The sequence below is a fragment of the Dasypus novemcinctus genome, chromosome 2 (assembly GCF_030445035.2).
Source record: "Dasypus novemcinctus isolate mDasNov1 chromosome 2, mDasNov1.1.hap2, whole genome shotgun sequence".
NCBI classification, from domain to species: Eukaryota; Metazoa; Chordata; class Mammalia; order Cingulata; family Dasypodidae; genus Dasypus; species Dasypus novemcinctus.
Genome location: NC_080674.1, coordinates 161,459,166 through 161,467,208, shown reverse-complemented (window position 1 = coordinate 161,467,208; position 8,043 = coordinate 161,459,166). Strand labels below are relative to the sequence as shown.

At 41.0% G+C, this 8,043-nt stretch overlaps 1 non-coding gene across 1 annotated transcript; it reads left to right on the top strand.

Annotated features, from left to right (window-relative positions):
* The first annotated feature begins 487 nt into the window (after nucleotides 1-487).
* TRNAK-CUU (transfer RNA lysine (anticodon CUU)) lies at nucleotides 488-560 on the top strand. Its single transcript has one exon. It is a non-coding gene; the product is annotated as a tRNA-Lys (tRNA).
* Nucleotides 561-8,043: the final 7,483 nt, after the last annotated feature.

Below are 8,043 nucleotides of genomic sequence, written 5' to 3'. Positions count from 1 at the left end.
CGATGGCTCTATTTACCCAGGCCAGGGCATTTTTGGCCTCGTTGGTGAGGCGAATCCTCTTTCCGGGTGCGGATGACGGCGGAGCGTTGGAGCAGAGTAGCCGGTACAGGGGCTGGAGTTGCTCTGTGGTAAGCGGCAGCGCTGGGCGCAACCAATTGATCTGTCCGCAGAGTTGTTGTAATTCGAGGAGCGTAAGCAGGTCAGGAATTCTGATGTGTGGCGTTTGGCGCCCAACGTGGGTGGGGCCCACTCTGACGCCTACCCCCCACCCTTCGCTCAAGGTAGGGACTCTTCGGCGTCTCCCATTCAAACCAAAATGGGTGCTTCACTCTCCTCCCGTCAGGTCCCGCAGGTTCGGGCCCTGGCTGCCCTCCTAGAAACTAACCAGGTTAGAGTTTCCGTCCGCCAGCTTCAGCGCTACTGGGACTTACTTCTCCCGTTCAATCCCTGGCTCATCACTTGCCCGCTCTGGAATCCTCAGACTTATGCCCGGCTAGCTCAGTCGGTAGAGCATGAGACTCTTAATCTCAGGGTCGTGGGTTCGAGCCCCACGTTAGGCGCCAAATGTGGGCAGCTGCGGGCCTCCGGGAGGGTCGACGCGGATGGCCGGGTGAGCTCTCCGGACGGGGGCTGCCCCACGGTTAAAGGAGAGGAGGGGAGTCGGCACGAAGCCGTTGGGCCCTCGCTCTCTTCGCTCAGGCACAGGGGACGCGCGGTGCAAGCAAAAACACCACGGAGACGAGCTCTAGGCACAAGTCTGATTTATTGTAGAAGGGGACATGGTTTTATAGTGTCTAGGGATACGTAAAGGGACTTGATTGGTGCCGGCGGGTGCTGTTGCTTGCGTAGACGGTTACTGGACAGTAGGCGGTTACTGGACAGTAGGCAGTTACTGGACAGTAGGTGGCTAAGGGGTTAGGAGCAAGGGAGGGGAAGGGGAAAGTGTGGGCTGTCTAAATAACGGCTAGGCGGAAGACGGAGAAGGAGAGAAGGAGGGGCAGCGCCGGCTGCCAATACTGGGCGGGAAGGAGACGGGGACAGAATACCTTGCAGACAGGCTAATTAACCTACCATTTTACAAATGAGAAATCCTGGGAACCAAAGCTGGTAAAAGACTTGAATGAGACCCTACAACAAATTAATAAATTCGATGACAATTAAGCTCCATTCCTAGACCAATATTTAACTTAGAAAAGTTGTTCTGAATATGATTGTATATCAAAACCACTTAGAGGGGAAGGCCTGTGGGTCAAGCAGTTGAGCACCTGCTTCACACATGGGAGGTCCCAGGTTCAATCCCCCTGACTCCAGTAGCAAAAAAAAAAATCACTTGGGAACCTAAAATATAAGATATGAATGCCTGGGTCCTAACAGAACTACTGATTCCAGAGTCTCTGGGGGTGGGCCAAAAGAACCTATATTTTAAAAAGCTTCCCTGCTGATTCTAATGCAGACAGTCCTTCTAACTGGTGTTCACCATTTTGGTTAACTCAATCCCTTAGTTTATATTTAATATATTCTATCTGGGAAAACAAAATGCATATTAGTCCAGCTGATATTCAGTATAAATAGATCTTTGACAATTGACACATCCTACCTAAAAAGGTAGGGAAGAATTGCCTCATGTGAGTATCATTTCTTTTTTTGTTTTGAAAGTAACTGGATAGTGATGGGATTTACCAATTGCTGATTATTAATTCTCTGTAAATTATTTATGAATGTTTTTATCTGTGAGATTTTCTCTACCTTCAGAGTCTGAAAATGATGTTTCTCAACCAGGAGGAGAATGTCTGGTCTCTAGTACTCTCTCTGCCCTCAAAGAGCTGAGAATTCAGTTGGAAAATGAGACAGAAATACAGAAAAAGTGTCCTGTTTGAAAGGTTGCTAAAATATGAAAAATATATTTTATCACCTGTATAATCTTGGCCATGTCACTATTCCTCTCTGACTTTCCTTATATTTCAAAGGAAAGTGCTAGCAAAGTTGGTGTAGTTGTTGTGAATCCAAGCTCTAATATCTAACAGCCTAATTTGAACCATGGCTCTTTTATCACTCACTACAGAACTCAATCCTTTCTGAAAAAACCTTTAGGATCAGATGTGTTTCCATACCTAGCATCTGAGGAAAGCATTAGGAAGGTAATACACATGTATAGACACACCCCTCTCTCCCAGAAAGAATTCAAGCAATACTCAATAATCAAACAAATATTTCTGCAGCAAAACATATGAATATTAACATTAAATAAATATTATAAATAAAGATTATTTAAAGTGTTATGTCAATTCAGGTCAGGTTTTACCAAAATGAGCTCAGGTCAGATCAGGTTTTGCTGCCAAATAAATTTAAAAGAAAGCTTTCCATTTCAAAGCCTTTTGAATTTAAGCAACCGACAACCAAGAGAAAATAAATCAATTTCTTTATACTTCAGTTTCCTCATTTGCAAAATGGGCATAATGTATGGACACAATATACAAAGTTTTGTTTGGATTAAGTGAATTAATACAAGAAGATAACTTAGAGCGATACATGGCCCATAGTAAATATTCACTTCTAAATATATGCTATTGTCATTTTTACTAAATCTTATGTCCCTTCCACTTCTGGTAGTCCATGATTCTACATAATTAAACAATATTTAAATAAAGTTTAGGTTTATAGTAGGAGAGATTTCACGACACATGATCTTACAGAAAAACTGTCGTAAGAATTTTACAAAGGTAAATTGCCATACATGGTCTCATAATATGAAACTGAGCAACCCAGGGTGGGATGATCAATAAAGGTTTCATAGAAGAATTGGGATTTAAGATAACCTTAAAGGAAAATGTTTCTTGAAAGCTGCAAAGGAAGGGGATGCCATCAGTTAAGAAGTGGAAAGAGAACAGGATATACAATCACACAAACTTGACTTTGAATATGGCCTCAGCACTTACAAGGTTTGTGATTTTAGACAAGTTATTTATTCTCCTTGAGCCTTATTTCTCCTATTTGAAGAAATGGAAGTAATAGTATATACCTTTCAGTATTGTTGAGAGCTTTATAAATATGGACAGAAATCACACAACAATAGCTAGTAAGTCCTCTATAATATTAGCCATTATAGGAGAACGAACAGATTTCAGGTCAATATCAGGAAAGCCCTTCTTAGAGGTTTCTCAATACTGGGTTAATTTATCTTATGAGGTATTGAAACACCCATCACCAAGGTTTTTTAAAAACCTCCCTAATTTATTTGAAAAACCAACTACCTAACTTATTTGAAAAGAGAGGTGAAAATACTGGTGCCACTCACTCCCATCGTTTCCAGTGCTGAGACTTTATAATCAGAGATTATGAGTAGTTATTTGGGAATTTATTTTAATTCAAGGTTTCCCTTTAGGTTGAGAATTCTAATCCCTGGAAGTTAGTGGTCTAACTCAGGCAAGGTTGAGGATAGCAGAGAGTTAGGTGGATTAGGTAAACTCAGCTATGGATGTCCTTCAGTGCCAAGGTGAGAACTGATCAAAAGAAATAAGGCTAGCATATATTTAAGGTATCTTTTACTCTGAAGATACCCTGTTACAGTCACCCTAAGATGCTTCTTGCCTCTATAGCAATGAAATCAGAAGTCTTTCATTACTTGTCTTTTCCCTGCCCCTCTTCTTGGTTCTCTTTTTCCTTCCTCTTCTTCTGCTCTTCCTCAGCTCCATCCTGTCATTTTACCCAGTTACATCTCAAAGTGGTTTTCAAGAGAGCTGGTGCTATGAGGTAAGGGGGGAAACATGGCAGCTTATCTTACCTTGTGTGACTGAATGTTCTCTCAACTCCTTGGGGGAAAGGCACTAAATAAACCCAAACTATTATTATTAATACCACCAAGTGTCAGACAAAATAGGATATATTATTGGTGCCAAATAAATAACTCCACTTGGCAAGTAAATAGAACAAGAGTGTGACTGGCCTGTAGCCAGGCTTGGACACAGGTTATACTGAGATAGTACTTTTGAAGGAGTCATATCTCAAGATATCAATGTGGGACTCATGTCCTTTCAATGGATATTTTTAAATAATTTGGAATTCTTGAAGGCATTGCTGGGAATGCATATCTAGGTTCTCCCTTTAAGAGTCAAGGTTTGGATCTGCTGAGTCCAGCAGGGCTCGCCCATCCACAAAATTTACAATGATGGAATTCTCACTCACTTCGCTTTTGTTGTCATCCACAAATTTAAAACTTGTGATTGTTTGAGAATGTGAAGCCAATATTTGAAATGTCCAATAGTAGCATTTATAAATATAATAATACTAGTACTCAATGAGCACTATCTCATACCATAAGATATGTATAATAGGGAAGCGGATTTGGCCCAATGGACAGGGCGTCCGCCTACCACATGGGAGGTCTTCGGTTCAAATCCCGGGCCTCCTTGACCCATGTGGAGCTGGCCCACGCACAGTGCTGATGCATGCAAGGAGTGCCGGGCCTTGCAGGGGTGTCCCCCGTGTAGGGGAGCCTCACGCACAAGGAGTACACCCCGTAAGGAGAGCCGCCCAGCGTGAAAGAAGTTCAGCCTGCCCAGGAATGGTGCCGCCCACACGGAGAGCTGACACAAAAAGATGACACAACAAAAAGAAACACAGATGCCCATGCCACTGACAACAACAGAAGCAGACAAAGAAGAATACGCAGAAAACACAGAGACCAGACAAATGGGGCAGGGGATGGGGGGAAGGGGAAAGAAATTTTTAAAAAATGTTAGTGCAATAATACAGATAAAAGATGATGGGACTTGAACTAGGGGGCAGCTGTGCAAGCACGACAAGCAGGCAAGACCATGGGTAATTTAAAGACAGAGCCAGGGAAGCGGACTTGGCGCAATGGATAGGGCATCCGCCTACCTCATGGAAGGTCCGCGGGTCAAACCGTGGGCCTCCTTTACCCATGTGGAGCTGGCCCATGCACAGTGCTGATGCTTGCAAGGAGTGCAGAGCCACCACGCAGGGGTGTCCCCCGCATAGGGGAGACCCATGAGCAAGGAGTGCACCCTGTAAGGAGAACCGCCCAGTGTGAAAAAAAGTGCAGCCTGCCCAGCAAACGAAGCAAGATGACACAATGGGAGGAGACACAGATTCCCAGTGCCGCTGATAAGGATAGATGCGGTCACAGATGAACACATGGTGAATGGACACAGAAGAGCAGACAACTGGCGGGGGAGGGGGGATAAATAAAATAAATAAATCTATCTTAAAAAAAAAAAGATAGTATAATAGGCACTCCACTAGGCACTTAACGTGTGTTCCCTGATGTGAATCTTACAATGACCCTACAAATTTGGTATTATCATTATGCCCATTTTACTATTAAAAACTGAGGTTGCACAATGTTAAGTAAGCTTCCTAAGGTCATATAGCTGGTAACTGGTGGAACAGAATCTTCTGACTTAAGTTTGACTAAGTCACAGGCTTAACTACCCACTACTCTAAAATGACTCTTGTATAAAGGCAAAGTTTGTGAAACAATTTAAAATATTCAGAGGAAATGTTAAAGAAACCTTGGAGACGATAATTTTCCAAATATTCTCATATTTGAAAGATTTACTTATATTTTTAATTACATGTTCATTTCATATCATTCCCGGCTGTTCCTTAAATGATGTTAATTAAGGATATCCACCAGGCAACACTTACACTTTCAGTATGTAGTTTTAGTAAGTAAAAGAAAATCACAGGTCTTTATATTCTCTAATTTGGGTTAGTCTGCTTTAAATGAGAATGAAATTGTTCTAAGAAGCTTTAGAGAAGGCAGAGTCCTGGAATTAAATATATGATGTTGACTGGCTTAGAAAACTCTTTCTTACAGATCCTTGGAATGCCTCTCAATTTGAATTAGCAGGCTCCAGATTCATGATCTTAACTGCTTCTTACTCTAATGTTCCTGTGCCCGCCAGATGCAAACAAGGGTGGTTTATTTTCAGTTCTCTGTGTTCTTATGCAGCCAATGATTGGAGTCTAGAAAATGGCTACTTTTCCACTAATGTAGTGTTGTCATCTTCCTGTTCTGTGGTTAGGAATATGACTACATTATTACAAAATTGCAAATTAAACTAAGGGAATTTTTAGTTTAGTATGGGGATAAGAGAGAATGCAGAATCATTATATTTAGTTTGTATAGTTTTGACACCAAATGACCAAATTCAGGAAAATCTCTTTCCTTTCTCTAGGCCTATATTCACTATACGAAGAGGTGAATAGATACTTTATGAGTGAATACTGAAGTGAATGGACACATAAAAATAAAAAAGACCAGCTGACGTCCACGGTGCAACACCTCAGGGAGACAAGGTTTCTCTTTCTGGTTGTGGCATGTTTCAGGACTGCGGACAGCAGCAGGGCAGTTTCCGGGATTGGAAATAATTGGAAAGCCTATTCCTGTTTTTAGTTTGGAGAAAGTTCGATGTCTCCATAGTTTCTTAGTCTTAGACCAATAATTAAAATATTATAAAATCTCAGTACTGACATTCAACTTCATCATAACATTAGTATCTTCAAGGGAATCTTTGATCTTTAACTCAGGAAGAAATGGGCATCTCAGACTTTTCGGCAAGACCGATAACAGTCAGGAGGGTCTTTGTAGTCCAAATGAGAAGCAATCTAGAGGCCATTTTATTCATATGTGGAAGACCAGACCCTCATTCTTCTCCTAGAGCAAATGCCTAAGAATGCTGTGTCAGCTTTGCTTTAGATCTGGCCTAGTTTAGAAGATGAATCAGCAGCTTTCCAAAGGACATAGAAAAGCAGTTCCAATTTAAATCTTCCTTCATCCAAACCAGTCCCTGTTCGATAAGCCTAGCTCCCTAGGCTGAAGAACCTTGCAGAAAGTCTAACCTGATGGGACTTGCAGCTCAGATTTCCAGTCTTGATTACCTGTCCCCATTTCTCAATGAGCAATCAATTTTAATCACTTACAACTGACCCATAACCAGAAGCCAGGCAGCTGGGAGAAACTAGCTTTCAATAGTGTAACAGGAAAATGGAAAATGAAGTACACTTAACCTACCTTGGTGAAATGATCTGCTACTGTTTTAAGGATTTTACATCACTACTGATGAGTCATGGTATAGCTGGTTTTAATATAAATATCTTCTTGTTATCTGGTGTCATTAAAATTCAGTTTTGAAGTGGAAGAATAACCAAAAAAAAATACATTTCAAATTCAAATGTGGAACTTTTATTCCTTTTAGTTGGAAAAAGGATAACTTCAAGATAATTTAGCTCCTGCTTGCATTTATCCATTCATTCAACATGTACCCATTACACCAAGCATTTTGCTAAGTTCTAGGATTATTTAGATCAAAAGACTGGGTTCTGACATCAAAAGCTTACAGTCTACAAGAAAAGACAGATGAATAAACATATTGTTAAAATATAATGACAGTGAGTCCTCTTTTTCCCTTACCCTCCACATTCAATTTGTTAGCAAATATGACAGATTTTACCTTAAAATGGGAATTGAATTCTGTCTTTTATCTCCATCTCCACTCATAATACTCTAGTCCAAACCACCAACATCTCTTGTCCAAAATTCTGAGATACCTACCCCTAGAGTCTACCTAAGTTTGCTATCATCCCACATCTATAATCCATTGTCCACAAATAGCCCAAATGAGTTATTGATTTTTTTAAAAAACATATAGTAAATCTTGCCAATTTCCTGATTAAAATGAGTGAGCTCCTGATGCACTTAAATCAAACATCTGACAGTGTCCTAGATAAATTTACACTACTAATCTCATTTCCTGCTACCCCTACTTGCCCACCAGGCTCCACCCACATGGACCCTCTTTTGGCTCCTCATCATCCTAAATCTTTGCATGGCTTGCTCCTTCTTGTCATTCAGGTTTAAGTTTAAATGTCACAGTCTGAGAGAGGTCTTTACCATATTCTCTATAGTTGTCTTGCAGGTACTCTCTACTACATCATCCTGCTTGATTTTCTTTATGGTACTTATCTAATATCTTTTTTATTGGTTGTGTTATCTGTCTCTGTGACAACAGGGATCTTGTC